This window comes from Pleurodeles waltl, chromosome 2_2 (assembly GCF_031143425.1).
Source record: "Pleurodeles waltl isolate 20211129_DDA chromosome 2_2, aPleWal1.hap1.20221129, whole genome shotgun sequence".
Lineage (NCBI taxonomy): Eukaryota > Metazoa > Chordata > Amphibia > Caudata > Salamandridae > Pleurodeles > Pleurodeles waltl.
This window is the reverse complement of record NC_090439.1, coordinates 145,338,765-145,365,117: the sequence shown is the minus strand read 5'-3', so window position 1 is coordinate 145,365,117 and position 26,353 is coordinate 145,338,765.

Below are 26,353 nucleotides of genomic sequence, written 5' to 3'. Positions count from 1 at the left end.
AGATCCTAGGGGCCTACCAACAATCCCAGGGCACAATGGGCCATATCCTTAACAACATGCAGGAGAAGTGGCTGCAGAAGGAACACCATCAGGAGATCAGGGAAGACTCGTAGGCTCTCAACACCTCCATGATCTCCGTAGCAGGGGTGCTGGCAGACATGGCCAACATCATGAAGGAATCAACAGCACACCAGCAGGCCCCTACCACTAGCCAGTCAATTGACCAGCCCTCCACTTCTGCTGCAGCTAGTGGGCAGGAGGCCCTGCCACAGGACCCACAGGCCACCAGTACCCCTCCCCCTGCAGAAGGTTAACCACCCCGAAAACGTTCCCTGCGACCCAGACAGAAGCCAGAGACACTTGCCAAGACCAAGACCACCGCCAGGAAATTAGACTCTCCTGATTATCCCCTTTGTGTCCCGCCCTGTCACCTTGTCCACTTTTAACTGCCTTTGCTCCCCTTCCTATGGCCCCTTGGGCACTGGACCTGTGCTTCAAACAGACTGGAACAATACCATGGACTTTCCTCTACCATCACCCCATTCCATTGCACTTTTCAGTCAATTATTTGCACTACAATAAACACCCTTGAACACAACTTGAGTGACACCATTTAATGTGTTGAAAATGTGCATTTATGGGAACAGTCACATCTAGTGGAAATGATCTGAACTCTGTGATAGCATACAAATAATGACCTGTACCTGTCTGCAGTAAACACATCAGGACACTGTTGTTATATCACCAACATCTGTAAAATGACAAGCCATAGGTGACAATAGGTCGAAATGCACAGGACGTGAATACCTTCATGATACAGCCATACAGGAAACTGCAATAGTCAGAGCAATGGTCAGTTCCACTGTGTCACCTGTGTGTCATTGGAAGTATTGTCGTCTAACTGATGTTCTGTTGTCCTCATCTTCATCCTCTGCCTCCTCATCCTCACTGTCCTCAAGGTCCAGTACTGCCACAGGGTCATCTCATGTCCCCTCCTCCTGCAGAAAAGGCACATGTTATCTGGGGGCCAGGTTGTGCGACATGCAGCATGCCACTATTATCTGACAGACCTTCTCGGGTGAGCAGCACACGGATCCACCTGTCAGATGCAAGCATCTGTACCTGACCTTCAGGAGGCAGAAGGTTCTCTCAATTATTCTTCTGGTTCACCAATGTGCCTAATTATAATGGTTCTCAGCCCCTGTCCTGGCATTCCTCACAGGGGTCAGGAGCCACGATAAGTTTGGGTAGCCAGTGTCACCTGCAAGTATTGAGGGACAAGATTTAGCCTTATACAATGCTATGGGGATAACACTTGAAAGCATACACTGACATACAGTGGATGGGGACTCTGGCTCACCTATTAGCCACACTCTGTGCCTCTGTAGTTGGGCCATCACATTTGGGATGCTGCAATTCCTCAGAACGAAGGAGTCCTGCACTGACCCAGGATACTTGGCAGTAATGAGGGAGATGTACTGGTCCACCAGGCATACCATTTGCACATTGAGTGAGGGGAAACTCTTTTATTTCCTGAACACCTGTTCATTCTGGTGGGGGGGGGGACAAACACAATATATGTACCGTCAATCACCCCAATAGTATTGGGAATATGTCCCATTGCATAGAATCCCGCTTTCACAGTGGCCAAATCTTTCACCTGGGGGAAAGAAATGTAGCTGCATATGTGTTTCACCAATGCAGACAATTCCCTTGCCAGCACGATTGAGAACATTGGCTGTGACATTCCTGCCAAGCCCACTGTCACTTGGAAAGAACCAGTTGTCAGGAAATGGAGCAGTGATACAACCTGCTCAAGAGGGGAGATCCCAGTGAGATGGCAGAAAACTGATATCAGGTCAGGCTGCAATTGGGCACCCAGCTCTGTGATTGTGGCCCTGTCCAGTCTATAGGTGAGTGTAATGTGTCTGTCCTCCAGTTTAGCCAAGTTCACGAGACGTCTGTACATCGGGGTTTGTCTCCTCCTCCTATTTATCTGCAGTGGTTGGTATCTAAGGGACAGAAGAGTGAGTAGGCTGTCACAATTTGTACAATGGAACCACCACCTCAGTGTGCATACTGCATTAATGTGATGGCCCAGTGGGAATGGCAATGTATGTGCAATTTCCATAAATGACGATGTTATGGAAGATCTGTATGTAGTCCACCACCATGAAATGACGACTCCCTGTCCTGTATCTAGGGTCAGGTGGAAGTGAGGTAACTCCTCCGATGTTGTGCAGTGTGGCAGAAGGCAGTCATGCCCCGCCGTGCATTTCCTCATTGACTAATATGGGTCTCTATGGAGTACAGTGGCCAATGGGGATTAGCATAGGCGGTGACGGTGTACACCGCCGCAGACTTGACTGCTATTTTCTGTCTATAACTTCACTTGATTCCTGACCTCTCACAGGACAATGCCTACACTGCATGTGCTACTGTGACCTGTGTCTGGAACCTACCATGACCCGTGTGACCGGAAAAAGGGCCCCTGCCTTCACCGCAATAGACTGGAGTGCTTGATGGATAGGGTCCTGCCCCAGTATGAACTACTACATGAGCCTCCAGATCAACAGTGAGTACACCTTGGCCACGATGCATGTGGGAGGGTTGCATGGAGATGTGTGTGCAGGCATCGTATCATGTGTGGGATGGTATGTCTGGTGGTAGTGTACATGGTGTGCGCCGGGCGATGTGTGTGCCAATGGAGTTGGAAAAAGGATTTGGGGCCATATGTGTGACAGGCTGGATTGTATGTGTAATGCTGTTCTCCTGTCTGTATTCCCTCTGCAGGTCAGTGCCCATCAAAAGAAGGGATTGTGGTGTGCCAAGGACGTGCGGACCCTGTGGGTCTACAGCAGGCGGCGCACCCACTGCAGGAAATGGTGGGAGGACATGAGACACTGGCACGGAAGACCATGGAGGCCCAGCTGGGGATGGCCTCAAAAACGAGGAAGGTGTTCCTGTCGGAACCTGACCCCTCTGATGGCCCGCATACTGGCAGTTGCCTATCCAGAGCTGGATGGGCACTTGAGAGCATCACAACAGTCACAAGGGTGCATGGCAAATGCAGGTAACCTAGCTCGTTTGCATTCCATGTCAGTCAGGGCTTTGTGGGTCCCAGGAGGAGTGCAGTTGGCGATGTTCAGCCCTCATCTTGCTGTGGCATCTAGCCAATTCAATGCCAGTGCAGTGCATTGTGCTCAATGCTGATCCCTATGTGTGACAGTGCTGTGTATGCCAACTGTGGTGTTGGTACTGTAATTGACGCAATGCTCCCTTTCTCTCCCTCCCCTTTCTCCTTCTGTCATCCTGTCCATGTGTGCATTAGCATCATCTGGTGGAGGAGCAGGGGCACCGGCGACAGAGGGACCTGCATCCCACAGGACCCAGGAGACAGAGTCCACCAATGCCAAGGGGACCAGTGGGACGGAGGGCGAGGGAGCACCACGGCGGAGACAGGAGGTGACAACACTGGCTGAGATACCTCCTCCGACAGAAGCTCCATGGTCGTGGCAGCCCCCTGTGGTCTCTCCCACCCTGTTAGTCCCCCCTTCCTAAAGGACACAAATACAGGCACTCACACACCCAACAGCCATCCACCTCACATCAGCACACTGCCCATGCACCTGCACCCAAGTCCAGCAGACATGCTCCTCCAACAACCACTCCCTCAACCTCGACTCCTATCCCTATTCCCTCATCCTGCCCCACTGTCCCTAAGAAGCTTTTCCTTGCCCAACTTGACCTCTTCCCCCCATTCTGCCTGTAAGAGCAGGGGTGCAACAACCCAGCCCAGCACCTCAGCCAAACAGTCCACAGGGACATTGTAGGCAACTCCTGGTCATGGAGGCAAGACAGTGAAGGATCCCACTCCACCAGCCAGGAAAGGAAAGGATTCCACTCTACCAGCCAGGAAACGGAAGGATCCCATTGAACCACCAATGTCAGAAAAGGTTCCCACTGAACCACAAATGTCAGAAGAGGTTCCCACTCAACCACCAATGACAGAAGAGGTTCCCACTCAACCACTGAAGGAAGCTGGCCTGGTTTGTAATGGGTACCTTGGGTACTTACACCTTACACCAGGTCCAGTTATCCCTTGTTAGTGAATGTAGTAGTGCTCTAGCAGCTTAGGCTGATAGAAGTAGCTATAGAAGAGCAGCTTAGGCTGAACAAACAGACATGCAAAGCTCATGCAATACCACTTATAGTTACACAGTACTTATACACAAGTAAAGACATTACTCAGTGTTACCAAAATTAAAGGTCTTTATTTGGGTGACACAGTAACAAAAATATCTTAGAGACAATACTCCTTCTGGAGGTAAGTATTATATACAATATATACACCAGACACCAAGATTAGACAAGGAAATAGTCATAGAACAATGCAGACAGTAGGAAATCCTATAGAATGCAATGGGAGAAAATAGTTCTAGGATTTTGCAGTAGCCAGCCAAGTCTGCAAAGAACAACTGCTGGATTATTGGACCTGAAGACCTGCAAAGGAAGGGGAACAAGCTCAGAAGTCGAAAGAAGTTCCAGGAAGGACAGGAGCCCCTGCCAACCCAGAAGAGGATGCAAAAGAAGAGTCCCCGGTTAGTAGAAAATTGCAGAAATGCACCCTAGGAAGATGCCAGCGGGTTCCTGCATGATGCAAAAGATATCAAACATATGGCTGGCAGGATCCCAGTGGGACAGGCAAAACACACTCACATATATGTTTTTTCTCTATGAGCACTGTGGTCCTGGCTAGCAGGATCCCAGTGACACAGTAAAAACACACTGGCACACACTCACAAACAGGCCGAAAGTGGTGGTAACCATGCTAGAAAGAGGCTACTTTCTTACAACCACCAATGTCAGAAAATATTCCTACTCATCCACCAATGACAGAAAAGGTTCCCACTCAACCACCAATGACAGAAGAGGTTCCCACTCAACCACCAATATCCAAAAAGCTTTCCACTCAACCACCAATGACAGAAAAGGTTCCCACTCAACCACCAATGACAGGCAAGAAGCCCTCACCTCCAATTGAGACACAGCAGCCCTCACCTCTAGCAGAGGCGGCCCAGGAGACACCTCCCCCAGCAGAGACAATGCAGCCCCCACCACCAGCAGAGGCTGCCCAGGAGATACCTCTCCCAGCAGAGTCAATGCAGCCTTCACCTCCAGGAGAGGGCATGTAGCCCACCTTTCAGGGACTGTTGTACAAGGATCCCCCTCCAGAAGCAGTGTGCAAGTTCCCCACCTCAGAGGCTGTGACTTTACACTCCCCAGCATTGCGAAGTGGGCATGGAGCCCCTCCAGAAGCAGTGGGCAAGTTCCCCACCTCAGAGACTGTGACCTTGCACTCCCCAGCATTGAAAAATAAGCATGGAGCCCCCTCCAGGAGCAGTGGGCAAGTTCCCAACTTCAGCTGAGGTGCCCCCCTCTCCCCTGTGCCTGTCCACTTCTGAGATGTTGACCCTGCACAGTGTTGTGTGGAATTCATCAGGATCAAGTTGGGGCTTGGACTGTGCCCTGTGGCCATGTGGGCCTTCTGTACTTTGGAATGGCATTGGCTCTTTATGTACAATTTTTCAAGTATCATCTTCTAAAATTGGTTCATATGGGGATGTTGTCTTCCTATTACATGTCACTGCTGTCGAACTGTGGTCCTTGTATTATTATGCAGTGCATTGTGTGCCATTGGTTTACGTCTGTAGCTTGTTGTGTGTATGGTGTGTGTGTGTGGATGTGTGTGCTGTGCGTGTGTGTCACTCTCCTTTTCCTCCCTCCCTCCATTGTGTGCTAGGTGGCTGTACTCACCATCGTCGTCTTTGTCGGCGTTGGTGTTTCAGGTAGCGCATGGCGTAGAAGAGCATTGGAAAAACTTTCAGTTCCGGTTCCATGGCGGGTTGGTCTTCTATGTTTCTCTGTCGGTTAGTCTTTGGTCTTCTGTGATGTGTTTTCACCAGGCTCTTGATGGCGTTCGTATCGCCCCGTAAATAGCGGTGGTTTGCAGTGTCACACCGCCACTTTAACAGTCACCACCAATGTCATAATGAGGGCCAAATTTTGTGATGCATGCAACTTGGCTTTGAGCATCACAACATGAGGCCTGCGTCATGTAACATGTATGAGATGGGGAGGCCCAAAACCTGTTTGGGGGCACATGTATAAGCCTTTGGGAAAAATGAGAAATACCTAAATTCCAAATTTCTTGCACTTTGAACAGCTGCTGAGAGCAGATGTTAGATGGGGGCATATAAATGTATGTGATGTGCTCCCGTGTACTCAGCAGAAGTCGTGATGATCTGTTTTGTTTCAACTCCTGCTGAGTACACCATTTTCCTCCATATAAATAGACCCCACCTGCATCATGCTGTGCTCTAATTCTGATTAGTCGCACACATGGCGGCAGTAAGGTGTGCCCTGAGGGCCACAAGGTCTGTAGTGATGCACTTGGTGCTGCACCACTGTTGTTTAATCTGCCCCCATGTATCGTTGGTTAAGACCATGAAAAGGGAGCTAGACTATGGACTGGGTCCAGACTACTAGCACTTTCCTCTTTCTGTGCATTGTGCATAACGTACACCCCAAACTATGGGGGTCATTCTGACCCTGGCGGTAAAAACCGCCAGGGCCAACGACCGCGGGAGCACCGCCAACAGGCTGGCGGTGCTCCCTTGGGCATTCTGACCGCGGCGGTACAGCCGCGGTCAGAAACGGAGAACCGGCAGTGTACCGCCGGTTCTCCGCTGCCCTGGGGAATCCTACCGCCATGGGGATTCCGAGCCCCATACCGTCATCCTGTTCCTGGCCGTTTTGGCCACCAGGAAGAGGATGGCGGTATGGGGTGTTGTGGGGCCCCTGGGGGCCCCTGCAGTGCCCATGCCTATGGCATGGGCACTGCAGGGGCCCCCGTAACAGGGCCCCACAAAGATTTTTAGTGTCTGCCATGCAGACACTGAAAATCGCGACGGGTGCAACTGCACCCGTCGCACCCCTTCCACTCCGCCGGCTCCATTCGGAACCGGCATCCTCATGGAAGGGTGTTTCCCGCTGGGCTGGCGGCAGCCTTCTGGCAGTCGCCCACCAGCCCAGCGGGAAACTCAGAATAACCGCGGCAGTCTTTTGACCGCGCAGCGGTATTCTGCCGGCGGGACTTTGGCGGGCGGCCTCCGCCGCCCGCCAAGGTCAGAATGAGGGCCTATGTCTATTACACCACACACATGCGCTGATTTAGTACCACATGCCAGCCGCATCTGACTGACAGTATGGGGCTGCCCTGCATCTGCTCCATCACTGGCACATTACTCAGAGACCTGCACCAACATATGCATCCTTGGACAACAGAGCAACTGTGTCTGTGTTGAGGCATCTGTCTATGCACATGTTTGTATACCTCCCTGAACAAATAACGGTATAATGGCTGGTAACACACTATTGGCAATACATCCGTAATTTCAATCAGTAAATATGCAGGTGGGTACAACTACTTAATCCTAAATAACCTACCGTGGCATTATTGTTCATGTGTGTGATGGCACACACATATTAGTGACTACAAACAAGGATGTATCATGGCATTCCTCAACATTTTGGAATACCCACACAAAAGCTGGGCAGTTGTTTGTCAGTTTGCGGTGACAATGAGCTAGATGTCTTCAACATTTGGGGCAGGCTCAACTGCTATGGGTGTCACAATGAGATGGCCACTGCAACAACCATCACATGCCCCTCAGATGCAGTATACAGTGTCATGCAGTCCCAAATGGTCATGGAGGTGTAAAGCTAACAAACACCTGCATGTCAAAGGCATATATATATATATATATATATATATATATATATATATATATATATATATATATATATGGTGCAGTGAAAAACACCACAGGAATGTCTAGAAAAGAGAAGGTTTGTAGGTGCCTGGGTCTCCATTATCTGAGACCATGTGTGATTGACTGATCATAGATGTTTGTGAGTTGCTCTGATCTACGTTTAGAATGACTAGCTGTAGGAGGCTGGCCTGGTTTGTAGTGGGCATCACAGGTACTTACACCTTATACTAGGTCCAGTTATCCCTTAGTAGTCAGTGTCTAGAAGCCAGCCTGTCTAGAGGTAGCTCTAGGCAGAGCAGCCAAGGCTGAACTAGGAGACATGCAAAGCTCTAGTGGAAAGATTGTTGGAAGGAATCTCCCCTGCATCTTCAGGACCTCTCTTGAATCTACCTGGTCAGAATCCCCCTCTACCTCCTCTAGCTGGTTATCAGATTGCCCCTGATCATCCTGCAGAAAGAGATTTAAACGGAAATCCTTGTTAGGGTCCTTCCCATTCCCTAAGCTTCTCTCTAAGCAAAGCCCCATCAAAATGTTAAAGTTAAGGTTCTCATAGGTAGTTTTGATAGCCTTAGGGGTGGCCTTAGAGGAAGACATAGTGATAGAAAAGTTAGAGTAAAGTGAAAGGAAGAAAAGACCTACATTATCTAAGTTTTAGATTTTTAGAAAGCAAGTAAGAAAGACTAGGTATACTTTTGTATAGCTCAAAGTACAGAGTACACTTTTCTGTGAAAAGCACCAGTAACAGAGTGATAAAGGAATTGCAAGTACTTATCCTACCACTGCACTACCAATGTAGGAGGCTGGCCTGGTTTGTAGTGGGTACCACCTTATACGAGGTCCAGTTATCCCTTATTAGTGAAATGTAGTCAGTGTCTAGAAGCCCGGCTGTCTAGAGGTAGTTGTAGGCATAGCAGACACGGCTGAACTAGGAGACATGCAAAGTTCTTGCAATACTACTGTAGTCACACATTACTCACAAACATGAAAGACAAGACTCTGTGTTACCAAAAAAATAAAGGTACTTTATTTTAGTGACACAAGGCCAAAAATTATTTGGAGACTATACTCCCTTAGGAGGCAAGTAAATTACACAATATATACACTAGTAACCGAAAACAGGTAAGTAAACAGTCAGAAAATAGTGCAAATAGTGAAAATCACAATAGGTTGCAAAGGGTCTAGGGGGAACACAAACCATATATTAAAATAGTGGAATGCAAAATTTGGTTTCCCACCTAGGCAAGTGTAGTGTGTAGAGGGGCGCTTGGAGTGTAAGAAAACATCAAAGGTAAGTAAAATACCCCACCCCAGAGACCAGGAAAGCAGAAGTAAAACACAGCAAGTTTCCTAAAACACACTAGAAGTCATGGTAGAAGACAGTGCAAGAACCAGAAGAGACTGCAAGACACCAACAATGGATTTCTCGACCTGAAGACCATGTGGAAGAAGGGACCTGGTCCAAGAACCAGGAGCCCCTGCTAACCCGGATGAATGTTCAAAAGAAGAACCACTGGTGAGAAGACAGTCAGTATTGCACCAAAGAAGCTAGATGAGGGTTCCTGATTGGTGCAGATGTCCCACACCGGATGGATGAATGCAGTCTGGTTTGCATTGCTGGATTCCGCAAACAAGCCTTGGTAAATGCAAAACTCACGGTTCACAGAAAATGGCACTGCTTGGGCCCAGAAAGGACCAGGTCAAATCCACTCAGGAGGGGGAGACAGATATGGGTCTCAGCAACTCAGAGAGCCCTCAGAAGACCAGGTAGCACACACACAAGAGTGCCACAGCATGGGGACAAAGGATTTGCAAATGGTGGTCATCACAGCACTACACAAAGGGACCCACGCTGCCGGAGAACAAATCAGGGAGCTGAGCATCAAGGAATGGAGTGCTTGGTATCTGGGCTATGCTGTGCACAAAGGAATTCTTGAAAAAGCGCACAGAAGTCCTAGGAGCGGCAAAACATGCGGTGCACAGGGGAACTGTCTGGCACAGGGAGACAAGATCTTACCTCCTCCAAATTTGGACAGCTGGACCTTTGGACAGTCAGGGTCACTTTTGTCTGCCACCTGTGTTCCAGGATTCATGCTCGTCATCAGGAGAGGGGACCCAGAGTACCAGTCGTCACTGCAGAGAGGTGCCTGCTGAATCAGAAAAGTGACTCTGTCATTCCACAGGAGATTCCTTTGGTTCTTCTGTTGCAGTATGAAGGCAGGCAGTCCTTGGAGTGTACACAACCTGGAAACTGTTGCAGTTGCTGGCAGGAGCTGAAGTTACAAGGTCACAGATGTCCTCTTTGCTTCTTTGTTGCAGTTTTGTAGATCTCCTGGAGCAGTCAGCGGTTGATCCATTGGTAGAAGATGAAGTAAAGGATGCAGAGGATTCCTCCTGGAGTCTTGCAATACGAATATGAAGAAACACCCAGAGGAGAGACCCTAAATAGCCCTGAGAGGGGGGTTGGTCACCTAACCAGGTAAGCACCTATCAGGAGGGGTCTCTGACATCACCTGCTGGCATTGGCCACTCAGATGCTCCCAGAGTTCCCTGTCCATCCTGCAAACAAGATGGCAGAACCCTGAGACACTCTGGATGAGCTCTGGACACCACCCCTGGGGTAGTGATGGACAGGGGAGTTGTCACTCCCCTTTCCTTTGTCCAGTTTTGTGCCAGAGCAGGGACTGGGGGTCATTGAACCAGTGTAGACTGGTTTATGCAAGGAAGGCACCACCTGTACACTTCAAATCATTCCCAGAAGCTCTGGGAGGATGCCCCTCTCATGGCTGTAACACCTATTTCCAAAGGAAGAGGATGTAACACTCCTTTCCTAAAGAAAATGCATTGCTTTGCCTTCCTGTGATTGAGCTGCTGAAGTCCCAGCAGGGTAGAAGCCTGTCTGTGAGGTGGCAGCAGCTGGGGCTCCAGTGAAAACCTCAGAAGGCTGGTGTGGCAGTACTGGGGGGCCATGATGGAGCCCCCACAGTGCATGGGATTGTGCAACCAATACTGGAATCAGTATTGGGGTACAATTCCGAGTTGTTAGACACCTTACATGGCCATATTGAGAGTTACCACTGTGAAGATAGATATAGGTATTGACCTATATCTATTGCGGACTTTTAATGGCGTCCCTGTACTCTCAAATTCGTGGGAAATGGGCCTGGATGACATGGGGGCAACTCTACTAGTGCAAGGGTGCCCTTACACACAGGTACTATGCACCTAGCCTTTAGGGTCTGAAGGTTAGACATATAGGTGACTTATAAGTGACCTGGTGGAGTGAAAATGGCTGTGAAATAGTGCGTACACTATTTCACTCAGGCTGCTATGGTAGTCCTGAAGAAGTGTTTGCATGAGTTCCTTATGTGTGGCAAAAGCAATGCTGCAGCCCATAAGGATCTCCTGGAACCCCAATGACCTGGGTACCTAGGTACCACATACTGGGAACCTATAAGGGGGATCCAGTATACCAATTTGAAGTGGAATACTGGGTTACCAGTATGTAAGTACCCATTTGGAACCTGAGAGAAAATAAGCACTGGAGTTCTGATTAGCAGGGCTCCAGTGACACAGTCAAGCATACTGACGAAAACAGTGAAACAGACTGACATGTAGGGAACAAACCATAAGCATTGGGGTCCTGCCTAGCAGGATCCAAGTGACACATTCAGAACACACTGACAAACAGGTCACACTTGGGGGTAACCATGCTAGAAAGAGGCTACTTTCTCACACTCGCACACTCAGGTTGACAGTAAACGATGTTGTCCATTAACTGATATGTACAAATATCACTGAGCAATGTTTTCCATTCATGTCTTGCAGGTGGACCTCCACCCTACACCATTGGTGATGTGGCCAGATTTGAAGACCCTGATGTAGTCAAGTAAGTGTACATTATGGCCCTCATTATGACATTGGTGATAAATCCCACTTACCGCCATGCTGACTGCCGCTAAAATACCACTGCGGCGGCAGATATCCATTCACCATGTTATGACACACACCAATCAGTCACTATTCAGCCACACGCACAAGTCCGCCACACCAAAGATCACTAATACACTGGCGGTATCAAAACTCACACTGTTACGCCAACAGAAAAACGCCCACCACATTATGACCCACAATTCACCACGGCGGACATTCAACGGTGGTAAACTATTGGCGCAACATACCGCCACGCTCACAATGGTCACCCACATACAAAAGAACACCACATTGGGCAATTCAAACAACATACACCTGACACCCATACACACACCACACCCACACATCCACACCACCATAAAAAACCCACCCAGACTATCCACAACCCTCTACAAATACAAACCATTGCCAACATACTGACATCACGACTACAGACAAGACCAGACCCACACACCACACACCACCATCACCTATACACCACCCACGCACCACACATCACACATCACACACCCAACACATCACCCTACACACCCTCACCCACAATCCTCACACAACACCCGTGTCACCACAATGACACCCCAGATTCTCTGAGGAGGAGCTAAGGGTCAAGGTGGAGGAAATCACCCGGGTAGAGCCACAGCTATTTGGAGCACACGTGCAGTAAATATCCTTTGCTAGGAAGAAGGAGCTATGGTGAAGGATCGTGGACAGGGTCAATGCTGTGGGACAGTACCCAAGTACAAGGGTTGACATCAGGAAGTGGTGGAACGACCTACGGGGGAAGGTATGTTAAAATGCAGCAAGACACCAACTAGCTGTACAAAGTACTTGTGGTGTACCCCCATCTCCTCCCCCACAACTAACAACATGGGAGGAGCAAGTCTTGGCAGTTATGCATCCTGAGGGCCTGACTGGAGTAGCAGGATGCCTGAACTCTGGTACGTCAACTCTATACTACTATCACCCCCCTACCTGCATGAAATCACATACTCTCACCCTCACCCTCACTCCCATCACTCACCACCTCCCACACACCCCACCATCACATCTCACTCATCCAAATGCCAAGCCCTGCATGCACCACCAATGCATGGACACCACTCACAGCCCTGCATGGACACCTATCACTAAAGCATGCACACTAGAAAGTATCAGCTAGCCCACTATATACCAACTCACACAAGTGAGAGATGCAAGGGCAAAAACTACCATAGAGGGCAACCCACCCATGCACAACATGTCACAAACAGAAACAATAACACTGCATTTACATTCCCACAGGCATCCCAGCCAATGTCACCGGAGAGGGACAATACCAGGGGATGAAGGAGGACTTACAGGCCATTAACACCACCCTGGTCACCATTGCAGGGGTGCTGGGAGACATGGCCAATATCACGAGGGAGGTAGTGTCACACCAGCGGGCCCCTGCCACTAACCAGACTACTGAGCAGCCCTCCACCTCCGCTGCCACTAGTGGCCAGGTGGCCCCGCCACAGGACCAATAGGCTACCAGCACTCCTCCCCCTGCAGAAGGAGAACCACCCTGCAAATGTTCCCTGCGATCCAGGCAGAAGCCAGAGACTATTGCCAAGACCATGCCAGGAAATGAGACTCTCCTGATTGTCACAATTGTGTCCCACTCTGTCACCCTGTCCACCTCGAACTGCCATTGCTCTCCTTCCTATGCCCCCTTGGACAATGCACCTGTGCTACAAATAGACTGGAACTATATCCTGGACTTTCCTCCATCATCACCCTAGCCCATTGCCCTTGTCCCTCTACTTCTTAGCACTTCAATAAACATGCTTTGAAAAAATACAAGTATGCAGTATGTCAAATGATTGAAGTATGTATTTGTTTAACAAGGTTTAAACATTGCAATTCAACTGTACAGTAATGTTAACAGAGGAAAGACGTGTAGTTGGCTGCAGTGTCAACACCAGGAGCAATAGTGGGGCACCAACATCTGCAAAAAGAATTACCAAAGGGTACAGTGAGTGGCCATAGAAGTGGGAAATCACAGCCTGCCAGTGACAATGTGAAACAAAATACTGACAACGAAATGTGAAGTAACACTGTCTCACCTGTGTGTCATTGGAAGTATTGTCTAATCACTGCAGCTCTGTTGTCATCATCCTCATCCTATGCCTCCTCATCTTCACAGTCCACAGGGTCCACTGCTGCCACATGGCCATCTCCAGCCTCCTCCTCCTGCAGAAAAGGCACATGGCGTCTCAAGGCATGGTTATGCAACATGCAGCATGCCACGATTATCTGGTAGACCTTCTTGGGTGAGTAGCACAGGGATCCACCTGTCAGATGGAGGCACCGAAACCTGGCCTCCAGGAGGCCAAATATACGTTCTATGATCCTTCTTGTTCACCCATGTGCCTCACTGTAACGTTCCTCAGCCCTTTTCCTGGGATTCCTTACAAGGGTCAGTAGCCATGATAGGTTGGGGTAACCTGAGTTACCTGCAAAATTAGTTGGACAACTTTTAGCCACACACTATCCCTTATGGACCACACCATACCCATATACCAACATCCACTGGATGGGAACCAGGACTCAGCTATTAGCCACACACAGTGCCTCTGTACTTGGGCTATCAAATTTGGGATGCTGCTATCCCTCATGATAAAGGCATCATGCACAGACCCGAGATACTTCACATGGGAGATGTAACGTTCACTGTAACGTTACTCAGCCCTTTTCTGGGATTCCTTACAAGGGTCAGTAGCCATGATAGGTTGGGGTAACCTGAGTTACCTGCAACATTTGTTGGACAACTTTTAGCCACACACTATCCCTTATGGCCCACACCATACCCATATACCAACATCCACTGGATGGGAACCAGGGCTCAGCTATTAGCCACACACAGTGCCTCTGTACTTGGGCTATCACATTTGGGATGCTGCTATCCCTCATGATAAAGGCATCATGCACAGACCCAGGATACTTCACATGGGAGATGTACTGGTCCGCCAAACACTCCATCTGCACATTCATCAAGTGAAAACAATTTCAATTTCTGAAGACCTGTTCATTTTGATGGAATGCAATATGTGTTCCATCAATCATCCCAGTTATGTTGGGGATATGTCCCATTGCATAGAAGTCAGCCTTTACTGTGGCCAAATCCTCCACCTGTGGGAAAACAATGTAGCTGCACTTGTGTTCATTCAGGGCACCCAACACTCTTGCCAGCACAATTGAAAACACTGGCTGTGACATTCCTGCTGCCAAGCCCACTGTCACTTGGAAAGAAACAGTTGCCAAGAAATGGAGCGCAGATAGCACTTGCACAAGAGGGGGGATCCCAGTGGGGTGACGGATAGCAGATATCAGGTCAGGCTCCAATTGGGCACACAGCTCTGTGATTGTGGCCCTGTCAAGTCTGTAGGTGAGGATAATGTGCCTGTCCTCCATTGTTGCCAAGTCCACCAGAGGTCTTTCATGGGGGATGTCTCCATCTCTTATTCATTGAAGAGGTTGCAATCTATGGGGCAAAAGAGTGACAAGCTGATCATAAAATGTACATTGTGGCCACTACAGTTCAAGGCATGATGTGAATTTTAAACGTATTAGTGGCATATGTACGGTTTGTACAATTGTGATTTGTGACGCAGTTATGTTCCATGCACTCCCTCCCCCGAAATGGCATCTGCCTGTCCTGTATGAAGGAACAGGTGGAGGTAAGGTAATTCCGCTGACTTTGTTTGCCGTTGCCAGAGGCGGTCGGGATCTGCCATGCAACGTCTCATTGGTAAACATTGGACCCTATGGGGTACAATGGCCAATGGGGATGTACACTGGCGGTTACGGTATGTACCACCACGGACGTCACCGCCATTTTCTATATGTTCACTCACTTGCTACCTGACCTTCAACAGGATAGGACCTACACTGCATGTGCTGCTGTGACATGTGTCTGGAACCTACCATGGCCCATGTGACTGGGGAAAGGGCCCCTGCCTTCACCTCAGTGGAGTTGCTGAGACTAGTGGATGGGGTTCTACCTCAGTACGGACTGCTGTATGCGCCTCCAGACCAACAGGCGAGTACACTGTGAGCACGATGCATGGGGTATCAATGCATGGAGAGCTGTGTGTGAATGCCTTGTGTGGGGGGGTTGGTGGATGGGCCATGGGAAGAGTGCAGCAAGTATGCTGGGCCATTTCTGTGCGAAAGGGGATGGGAAGGGCTATGGTGGGCCTTGAGTGTAACAGGCAGCAAGGTCTGAGTAATACCTTTCTCTGTGTGTATTTTCTCTGCAGGTCAGTCCCATCAAAAGAAGGGTATATGGTGTGCCATCGTGTGGACCCTGGGGTTCTACGGCAGGCAGAGCACCCACTGTCGTAAACGGTGGGAGGACCTGAGATGCTGGGCACGGAAGATGGCAGATGGCTTCCCTACGAGGAAGGGGTACCTGTCGAACCCTGACCCCCCTAATGGCCTGCATAGTGGCGGTGGCCCATCCGGCGCTGGATGGGCGCTTGAGCAGCCACAATGGGGTGAATACGGTGCCCATCATAACAACTTATGCCTGGTGGGTTGGTATCTGGGTGCGGGATGTGTGTCTGTGGGTGCCACTAGACCGGGCCTGGCATTACAGAGTACGTCCCATGTTGGGCATGGATCTGATGGGAAATTCCTCCATCTTATTTAGTAGGCATCCACTACTGGGCAGGGCTGTGTGGGTCCCAAGTATGCTGCAGGTGGTGGTATGTGTCCCTACCCAGGCCCTCGTGACTATCATTGTTACTGGTAGTGCATTGCATAGTGTATAGGGCTGTTCCCTGTGTGTGAGGGTAGTATGTATGCCAACGGTGGTGTTGGTGCAGCCATTGACCAAGTGGGTCCTTTGCCTCTATCCCCCCCTTTTTGTTTTGTCATCCTGTCCTTATGTGCATTAGCATCATCTGGCGGAGGAGCAGAGGCACCGGAGACGGAGGGAGCTGCATCCCACAGGACCCAGGAGGCAGAGTCTACCGACGCTGAAGGCACCAGTGGGACGGAGGGCAAGGGGAGCACCACAGCAGAGACTGGAGGGGACAGTTCAGACACGGATACCATGTCAAATGGAAGCTCCCTGGTGGTGGCAGATACCTCTGTGGCCACCCCAGCTACAGGTACAACCGCCACCCCCATACCAGCACCACCCTCCCTGCAGCCCTTCATCGAGTTGCCCGTGCCCACTCACCCAAGAGGGTGGGCATCTCCTTCCCCCAGGCACCTCAGGCCCTGCCCCAGTCAGCCCTGCTGCCCTGAGTGAGGAGGCTATTGACCTCCTGCGATCCATTTGTGTTGGGCAGTCAACCATTGTGAATGCCATCCAGGGGCTGGCAGCCCAAATGCAACAGACCAATGCATTTCTGGAGGGCATTCACACTGGCTTGGTGGCCAACAGAGATCAATCCAGGCTCTGGCCTCCTCTCTGATGGCAGCCATTGTCCCTGTTTCCACCCTCCAACTTCCTCGTCTCAATCTCATTCTCCTCAACCCCAACATAACCCAAGCACAAAGGCAGACGAGTATGCACACAGGACAACACACAAGAGTGGCAAACACAAGCACCACACATCATCCCACAGGCACTCACACAAACACCATCCAGATCACTAATATGTATAGACAACAACCTTGGCTTTGTCTTGCTTCCTCTTGGACTTTGTCACTAGAACCCTTACTCTGCTCTCAGAATGCAGTTAACAAATTTCAAGAGGAAGAGGGATTTCACAGATGAGGTATCACTTTTTGTAGTTAAATCTACAGTAGCAAATTCTTCTGAACACCTACATACTCTTAGCTCATCACAGAATGGAGCCCTGTGACAAGAGGATACTGACTCAATGACTGCCTTAGGTGAGGATGTCTGCACTGTTGGCAATATTAAAAGCAAATATCTGGAGGAGAGGAGGTGGCTGAAAGATGTTTCCCAGGATTCAACTGACTAAAGCTCTCCTGGAGTCATACCTTGATCCTGTTTCCATCTCATCACCCCCTCTCCACAATGCACTGTCAACTGGTGAAGAGGCTCCTTGACACAGACAATATTAGTGCTCTACCATGTGAGAAGTAAACCCTATGTGTTTCCCTAAATATAATCCTGGAATCACTCACTCCACTCTACCCTTCCCCCATAGCTACAAGTTTATGCAGGCATTACATAAAATACCTCACCAAAGCATCTAATGCACAACCTTTAACTGATTTGATATTTATGATATTTATTGTTATACTTTCGTCTACTCAGAAATTCAGACAGTCAGTATTCCAAGTAAATTGATTGCTACATCTAAAAGCAGGAGTTAATTTGCAGTGTCATATGGTAACACACAGTTTCCATCTTTAAATACAACACAACACAACACCACTCACATGTATGTTCTCAAGCTACGAAGTTCAATGGCACAGTATATGTATAATTTATTGTTTTGTCCTAGCATTTTGTATAACTGATGTCTTATTCTGACTAATAACTGTCTTCAGATCTTACTTTACTACCCAGGTTCACATTTCGCTCCTAGAGTTTTATTTTCATTCAATTTGTACAGGCATGCATTCTACCATCCATTACTACCCAGAAAGGAAACATCCATCAAGGAATAGGTGAGTTTACATTGTAAATAGTTAATATTTTCTAGCAACAATCAATCCCTACCTTCATATGCTTTCTTCAGATATCACCTTACTAACATAATTAGGAATTGTATTTTCTATTTCATAAATAGTAGTTTCTATATGTATGTTAGATACTTTTTATTTTATGTATTTCAACTGTTTTCATCTTCTTGCTTTTTCATAAACGGACTGGAGACAGTGGGTGAGACGATGATGATGAACACTATACAAGAGGAGGAAGATGGGCATTAAAGGAGAAAATCCAATCCTCCACCAAGCAGTTCTGTTAGTGGGGAATATGGCTCAAGCCGAAACAGAAGAGAACTAGAAAGAGATAGTTTGAGGGGAAGAAAGAAGGAAATGAGGAGAAGTAGGACATTATTGCCTCCACACAGATATATTCAAATAAGATCTCTTCAAGACTTCACAGCAGTCCTCCTCTAAGGTCATGTCTTCAATTATGAATTTTGTTCCATCTACACAAGATTTGCCTCCACACAGCTTTTAGCCTATAGATACATCTGTAGCATCTCTTACACTCTCCTCCCATTCAAGTGCATCTCCAGTCGTTTGTCAATCATCTGAGGTAGTAAAGGCTGCTGGTAAGGAACAGCACTCTCCCATTTATCAACACCCCCCCTTATGAAACCCTGTGTGATATTCTAAAATATAATGATTTAACTGTTTGAGAAGAACATTTTAAACCAGATCTATTCAAATATTTGTTTGTTATTAGCTGTGAAATGTAATCAAAATACATTTTTAATAAAAGGAGAAACTGTTCTGAGACTCTTCTGGAATGCCACAAGTTACATATTGCTGAATGAATGACAACACTGAGTTATCAGTATCTTGACCAAACTTGGGAGCGTCTTTCACCCACAATAACGTACGTATATGTAGTGCTCCTCTTGCTGGTACTCTTTTCTCTAGAAAAAATACACAAACTCACCTTGTGGTGGATTCTTGTTGTTGTAGATAAAATGATGCATGGCTTCAAGTCTGTTTGAAATATCTACAAATATTGGTGCGATCAATGGACTGCAGACTTGAAATCAGTCCATGGAATGTTTGCATTAAATTGCCTGAGAAGGTCATGAAGATCATCCCAAGCATGCTCTGCACAGCTCCAACTAACAAACCTTGGAAAAAATTTATACTCTGTTTCCACCAAATTAGCGTCATTTTTCTCTTACTCTAATTAGGTGCAAAACTAACTCCATATTTATACTTTGACGCTAAACCCGTCTAGTGCCAAATTTATGGAGTTAAAGTTATATTGGGGACGTGGAAACCCACCTTGCCTTAATGAGATGCAAGGTAGTCATTCCCCTGCAAAAAAATGACTTTATGGCCTCAAAGCCATATTTATACTCCCATGCAAAAATGGTGCACAGGAGGGAGAAGGGGTCAAAAATGGTTCAAAGCTTGATTTGCCCCATTTTTTAATGCCTGGGTCAGGGCAGGCATTGGGGACCTGTGGGCTTATTTCCATGGTGGAACACCATGGAATAAGCCCACAAGTGCCCTCCCCAGGCCCCAGGGACACCCCCACCCACACCAGAGGCACAGCGGAGGATGGGGGACCCCATCCAAGGTAAGTATAGCTAAGTATAGTTAAGTATATATTTTTTTAAGTGCCATTGGGGCCCCTGAAATGGGCCCCCCTACATGGCACTGGGTGCAATGGCCATGCCTAGGGGACCCCGGTCCCCTGTGCTGGCCACTGGGGTGGTGGGCATAACTCCTGTCTTTTCCAAGACAGGAGTCATGTGATATGGATGGTTTGTGTCAGAAAATGACTCTAGGCAGGTTAAAGTCATTTTTTTACTCTAACCTGCCTAATGTAATTTTTCATGCAAAACCCCCTTTTTCCATACAGCCAGCCCCACCTGACTAACTTCATTTTTTTAATGCTAGCCTACCCTTTGCACACGGTTGCACCATTCCATAGATATGGTGCCCGGCTGGTACACAGAAATGGTGCAAGCCAGTGCTAAATGTTTTGGTGCAAAACTGTTGGTGCAGTTTTGCACCAAAATGTATGAATCAGGGCCAAGCGGGTGCACTCAGATTGTGCAACATAAATTTTAGCTCACCATGAAGAAGGAACAAATATTCATTGGTACCACATTTGAATGCAGCACACATAGAAAGAGGCTATCTTTTTGGTGCATTTCCAAGTTTGCAAGTTCTTGTAAATCTGTGAGTGCATCAAAAGTTATGGAAATTGCGTGGGAACACCCACACAACACTCATAGGAAACATGTCCCTGGCGCAGAGCAATGTTGCACAGTGATTTGTGCTGTGTTACATTACTCAAGATTTATGAAGCTGCGCTGGGCCAAACAAGGTTGCCTTGCTTGGCTTCATAAATTCTATTTAATGATTTGAAACGCTCTTTCACCATGTTGCTTGGCGCAAGACCGAAGCAAACCGGGACATAAATGTGGTCTCAGTGTCGTTCTTCAGTTAGAAATTCTAAACTTGGAGGGAGTGTGGAAAATAAAAGAACACATCTAGAAATCTCAGGTACGAAGTCTACATATCAAATTAAAAATCTTCCTCAAAGGTCAGCTTTTCATGGTTGGCTGAATTAAGAACATAAACCTCATTGGAACAATTATATTCAGGGTTTATTGAGTAGTTGGGTAGGTGAACCATGGGATTGGACTAAAGAAAGTAGTGTGGGTTGTGAAGGCAGACAAGATGTTAAGACTGTTATCAAGGAGGTCATGAGGGTACATAAAATTTAAAGCTGCCCAGTTACAGACGACTCTCAGAGTATCTCCTACTAAGTCCATTACATCAAGAAATTTATAACTGAGCCTCATCAATGGGCTTAAGAATCTGCTTGAGATCAGTAACAGAGCCATGAACAGGTACAAAGGATGAGCATCATGTGACGGCTCTGGAGTGTAGGAAATAGTCTCCCTGGACTGCTGGTCATGACCTAGGAGTGAACTAATAGTAAGAGAAGAAGGATGAGCACAGGGGTGAGCTGGAGGCTTTGATGGCACGGGGCTTCTGGAGTTAAGTAGAGGCTGGTTGCAAGCCCAGAAGATGGTGGGGGCCCACTCTTGGATCACCACAAAAAGTTCCTGCTGAATCCCAGGAGGAGCTAAGTGATTCACCTCCTCCTACCTGGTGGCATCTACCTCCTCATTTCCCCCTGTTGCCTGAACATCCTCTGGCCAGAGGCTTTTCTCTCTGAGTGTGTGCACTTTTCATGCTTAGCTCAAGTTTTTCCTTTTTCACTGGTGATAGATAACGTTCATGTCCGCCTTCCAGTCATGTATCAAGAATGCACCCAGGTGCCAGGAATTGCCATGTCAAAAATACAAATTGTTTTAGATAAGCAAGTTCAAATTACACATCAGTCTGAGAGACACATTCTTCTAAATGGATGTTATATATGGGGAGTGTACAATTCTTGTAAGAAATTTAATGAGGGCAGGAAAATAAAAGGTATAAACACAATTCCATTATGTCTAATCCAGGCGATTATTTTTTAGATAAGAATTGCACATATGAATAAACATGGTTACATTTAAGCACCCATTCTATTTTATAACCATAAAGCATAGGTTCAAGAAACAATTGACATATGACTGGGTAACACTTTCAAAACAATTCTTTTGTATGTTAATCTAAAAACATAACACATACTGCCTTTATCCTCCTCAAACACTTTCAGCTGAGTGTGGAAGGTCAGTCAAGCTTCTTTTAGGACCTGCTCTTGCAGTAATGTCTTCCGGGTGCTGGAAAGACACACTAAGAAAGTCCTTTGCCTTATTTCTGGCCTTGTAATGAAGGTCCTTTCAGTGCTTATTGTAATGATTCCCTCTCAGTGCAGTGTGTGTAGAGGACTCTCCAGGTTTGAGTATGTGCTGCTCTGCTCAGCTACATCTCAGGACCCCAAAAAACAAAGGGTCATTTTTGAAGACCCAATTTAAAATGACTTGTAGTGAAAGGATGACTCACAACAACTAGAAGATGGCAGACTTCATGTTCCTGTATGTAATTTCTTGTTTGTCTTGGTATGCACAAATGTTGGCTAGCAAAAGGAGGGTTCCATCTCAAACACTGCCTTGTCAGTGGGATGGAGATCTCCAGATGCAGGGCTGAGAGTACTCATGCAAAGGAGCAACCCTGCATGTTGAAACAACTCAAAACAATATGGTTGCACCAATTAGTGTACATGGAGTATCTAGGGAATTAAACTATATATTAAGTGACATTTTGTAACAAATTATTATCTTTTAAAGCATACAGTGTCAGTGATTTAACAAAAGTGAAGGGTCAATGTCCTAAGACATAATTCACTCCATGTTTCTCATTGACATCATTGACTAGACACTGTCCAACTACATAGATACATCAATCAAACTAGCAGATGAACGGAAAATAGTTTACTGGTTGGCCCTGCACCTATATACCCTGACTTGTGTTTTGTGCCCAATCCAAGTCTTTATTCGGTGATATATTATTAACCATAAATCACATACATACATAACATATAAAATACAACACATTTAAAAAAGAATAAAAGCTCACATATTTACAATCATAAAAGCTTCCAATTTCAATTACAGTCAGATTTTGAAAAATAAAAATATTTAATAGTTAAAAAGAATTTACACTGTTCTGCCAACTCATAGCTCCTTTTAAGAAGGACCCCACCTCCGGCACACCAACACATCCGAGACCATACGCAACCACAAATAGGCTGGGCGGTACTGCATTAAATCCTTTTTTCTCAGTAGGGGGAGTAAAAATCTTCATCTAAACAGTGCATAAAAATCACAAAACATGGTAAAAGGTATTAAAGACTGTAAGGACACCCCATCACATGGGCAAACTTGTGTGGATTTCAAATCGTACTGCCCAAGTGGGAAGCACAAGTTACTTCTCATTATTCCTAATCGTAAGGGAGTAATGAGTGACCTTTTCCACACATTTTGTACCATCAAAAGATACAACTCCAGACCCACCTGCCCCTATAGCATTAAGAAATTCCTCACAATTGGTTTTCTTAATACTTCTGCCTCCCCCTTTTGCTCCCAGAATTTCAAAAAAGTGCTCCTTTGCCCATTGTTTATCGGTACGTATTAAACATTGTGGGGCATAAAACATTTCTGGGCGACCAAGGTATGTGGTGACATCTTTTATATATGCCAACCAGGGGATATCCAGAGCTCGATCACATGGCAAACAGTCACGCAACATTTGCCTATTTAGGGAGGCACAATTATTTGAGTAGACAGAAAGCAACTGCATAAGAGGTGCCATCTTAATCCCATCCTCCATGAACTCCAAATTCAGGCCCAGATGTAGGTAAGTAAAATTTTGAGTCATACCAACTTGCAATTTGCAACTCGCAAAATTGCATGCAGAAAGGTGTCTCACACACCTTCTGCGACTCGCTATGGGGTCGCAAAGACCCACCTCATAAATATTAATGAGGTGGGTCGCAAATTGCGACCCCATAGCGAGTCCCTGCACTCACAGGGATGGTGGCCTGCTGGAGACAGCAGACCTCCATGTCTGTGACTGCTTTTTTAATAAAGCAGCTTTTTTTTTCTTTTTGCAGCCCGTTTTCCTTAAAGGAAAACGAGTTGCAAAAAGAAAAACTTCCGAAACCATTTGGTTTCGTTTTTTTCGGCATTCACAAAGGGGAAAGGGTCCCATTGGGACCCCTTCCCTTTTGCGAATGAGTTACCACCCACTTCAAGTGGGTGGTAACTGCGAGTTGGTTTGCGACCGCATTCGCGATGCGGTCGCAAATAGGAAGGGAAAACCCCTTCCTATTTGCGAGTCGCATCCTCAAATTGCGAGTCAGTACCGACTCGCAATTTGAGGATGTGCATCGCGTTAGGCCTTTTACATGCCGCAAACAGTTGCGACATGCAAAAGGCTTCCTACATCTGGCCCTCAATTCCTCATGTAGCCAAAACCCGGAGATATTTCGCCCCACAACCAACTACCTTCTGCAGAAACATTGTTCCTCTATCTGGGGGAAAGTGTTACCCGAATAGCCCCAGAGTGATGCCAGATACATAAGAACTGAGAGGCATTTATATCTATACAGCTCAAGCAGAGGCTGTATGGGTTTATTTCCCACTCTTTAGGCAAACTCAAAAGTAGCTCCTACAGTGGCATTAAAATGCACACATCGCCTTGAAATGCATGGCTTCCATGTTACTTTTTTATCAAAAGTTACCCCTAGATAACGAAATTCCTTTACATGGCTGATGATTTGGTAATTGATCTTCAAAACACCTACTTTACTCAGTGGCTTGCCACAGACCATAAAATGGGACTTACTGCTGTAAACCTCTAAATCTAAATCAAACATAAAATCACCATACGCCTTTACCATCTCGCAGAGACCGTTCATAGTACGGGCCGTATAGCGCCGTATCATTCGCATATATCAGGGCTGGCAAACTCTTTCCAATTATTATAGGAACATCTTTACATCTTTCCAGCAGAAAATTGTATTAACCATTTCTTTATGAAAGAAACAGGGTGGGGGCCAAAACACACCCATATCTCACACCTCTTTTAAAATTAAAACATTCCTTGCATTCCCCATGAGTCCCATATTTCTGGGTTTGCATTTGTCCCCGAGTGTAAGTACCAGAGCAATTCCACAATATGGGGCTCCATACCGATCAATGTTAAACGTTCCCATAACTTACTGCAGTTTACTTTGTCAGAAGCACAGCTAAGATCCATAAAAGCAAGATACAAGGTACTCTTCTTCACATGTGTGTATTTACCGCTCAACAAGAGCAAAGTCAAACATTGCTCCTGAGTCTCTAGCCCTTCCCTAAAACCTTACTGCACCTTACTCAGCACACCATGCTCTCTGATTCATTTCTTAGTACGCCGTAAAACAATTTGTCCCAATATTTCCACCGAGGAGTCTAAGAGTGAGATCGGGCAGTAGGATTTGGGATCACTCCGGTTTCCCTTTTGGAACAAGGGGACAATACATGCAGGTTTCCAGGATGAAGGGATTCCTGCACTTATTGCAACATTTAAGACATTTAGCAAAATAGGTGCCCACAACTGAGGATCACTTTTATATAGGTCCATTGGGATTACATCAGGGCCCGGCGCTTTGTGGCTTGAGCTATTCTGCATAGCTGCCAACACTTCATCAAGTGTAAACTGATGGCCAAATTTAAGGTATAACCTGCCAGGTCCTCCATTTCCTCCCCTTGCGTTACTCCTAGTAAAACCCTGCAACAATTACTCACCCACATGTCAGGGGGAATATTACAACCCAGCCCTTCTGATGTTTCTGTCTCAAAGATACCCCTGTTAACTATCTTCCAGAGCAGGCTTGAGTTTTTAGTGTGTGACACATGCTCCAAATCCTCTCAAGCCTGCTCCTTGAGCTGCTTTTTCTTTCTTTCAGAGCAGATTTATACTGAGCCCGCATACTACTCACATAGGCCTTATCTCTGGGCTGTGCCTTCAATGCCCTCTGAAGGTTTTTTTTCTCCACATAACAGGGTTTGCTAAACCATCCTCCCTGATGCTTAGGACTGGCCTCTTCATTTTTGGTCATGAATTCCTTGATGGCGTTGTTTACTTTCTTTGCAGCATCAATAACTTCCCCAGGTGAGGGGGATTCAGCCAAAAGAAAACCTATTTTCAGATTTAAATTTTGGTTCACCACCCTCTTCACTACCTGTGGGATGCGCACCTCTAACCAATTCTTCCGCCCTGATCCTTTATTCTCAGACCTACCAGCCCACCAATCACTGATGTGCACATATTGCATGGAAGGTTAAGGGAGACCATGAGGGGTTTGTGATCACTAAAGTACTGCCTTTTCACCTCTCCATGCTGGCCCAGATTTCTCACTGAACGGGACACAAAGATATAATAAATTATTGACCCAGCCCCTCTCCCCTCAAACGTTGGTACCTGATTTTCACATG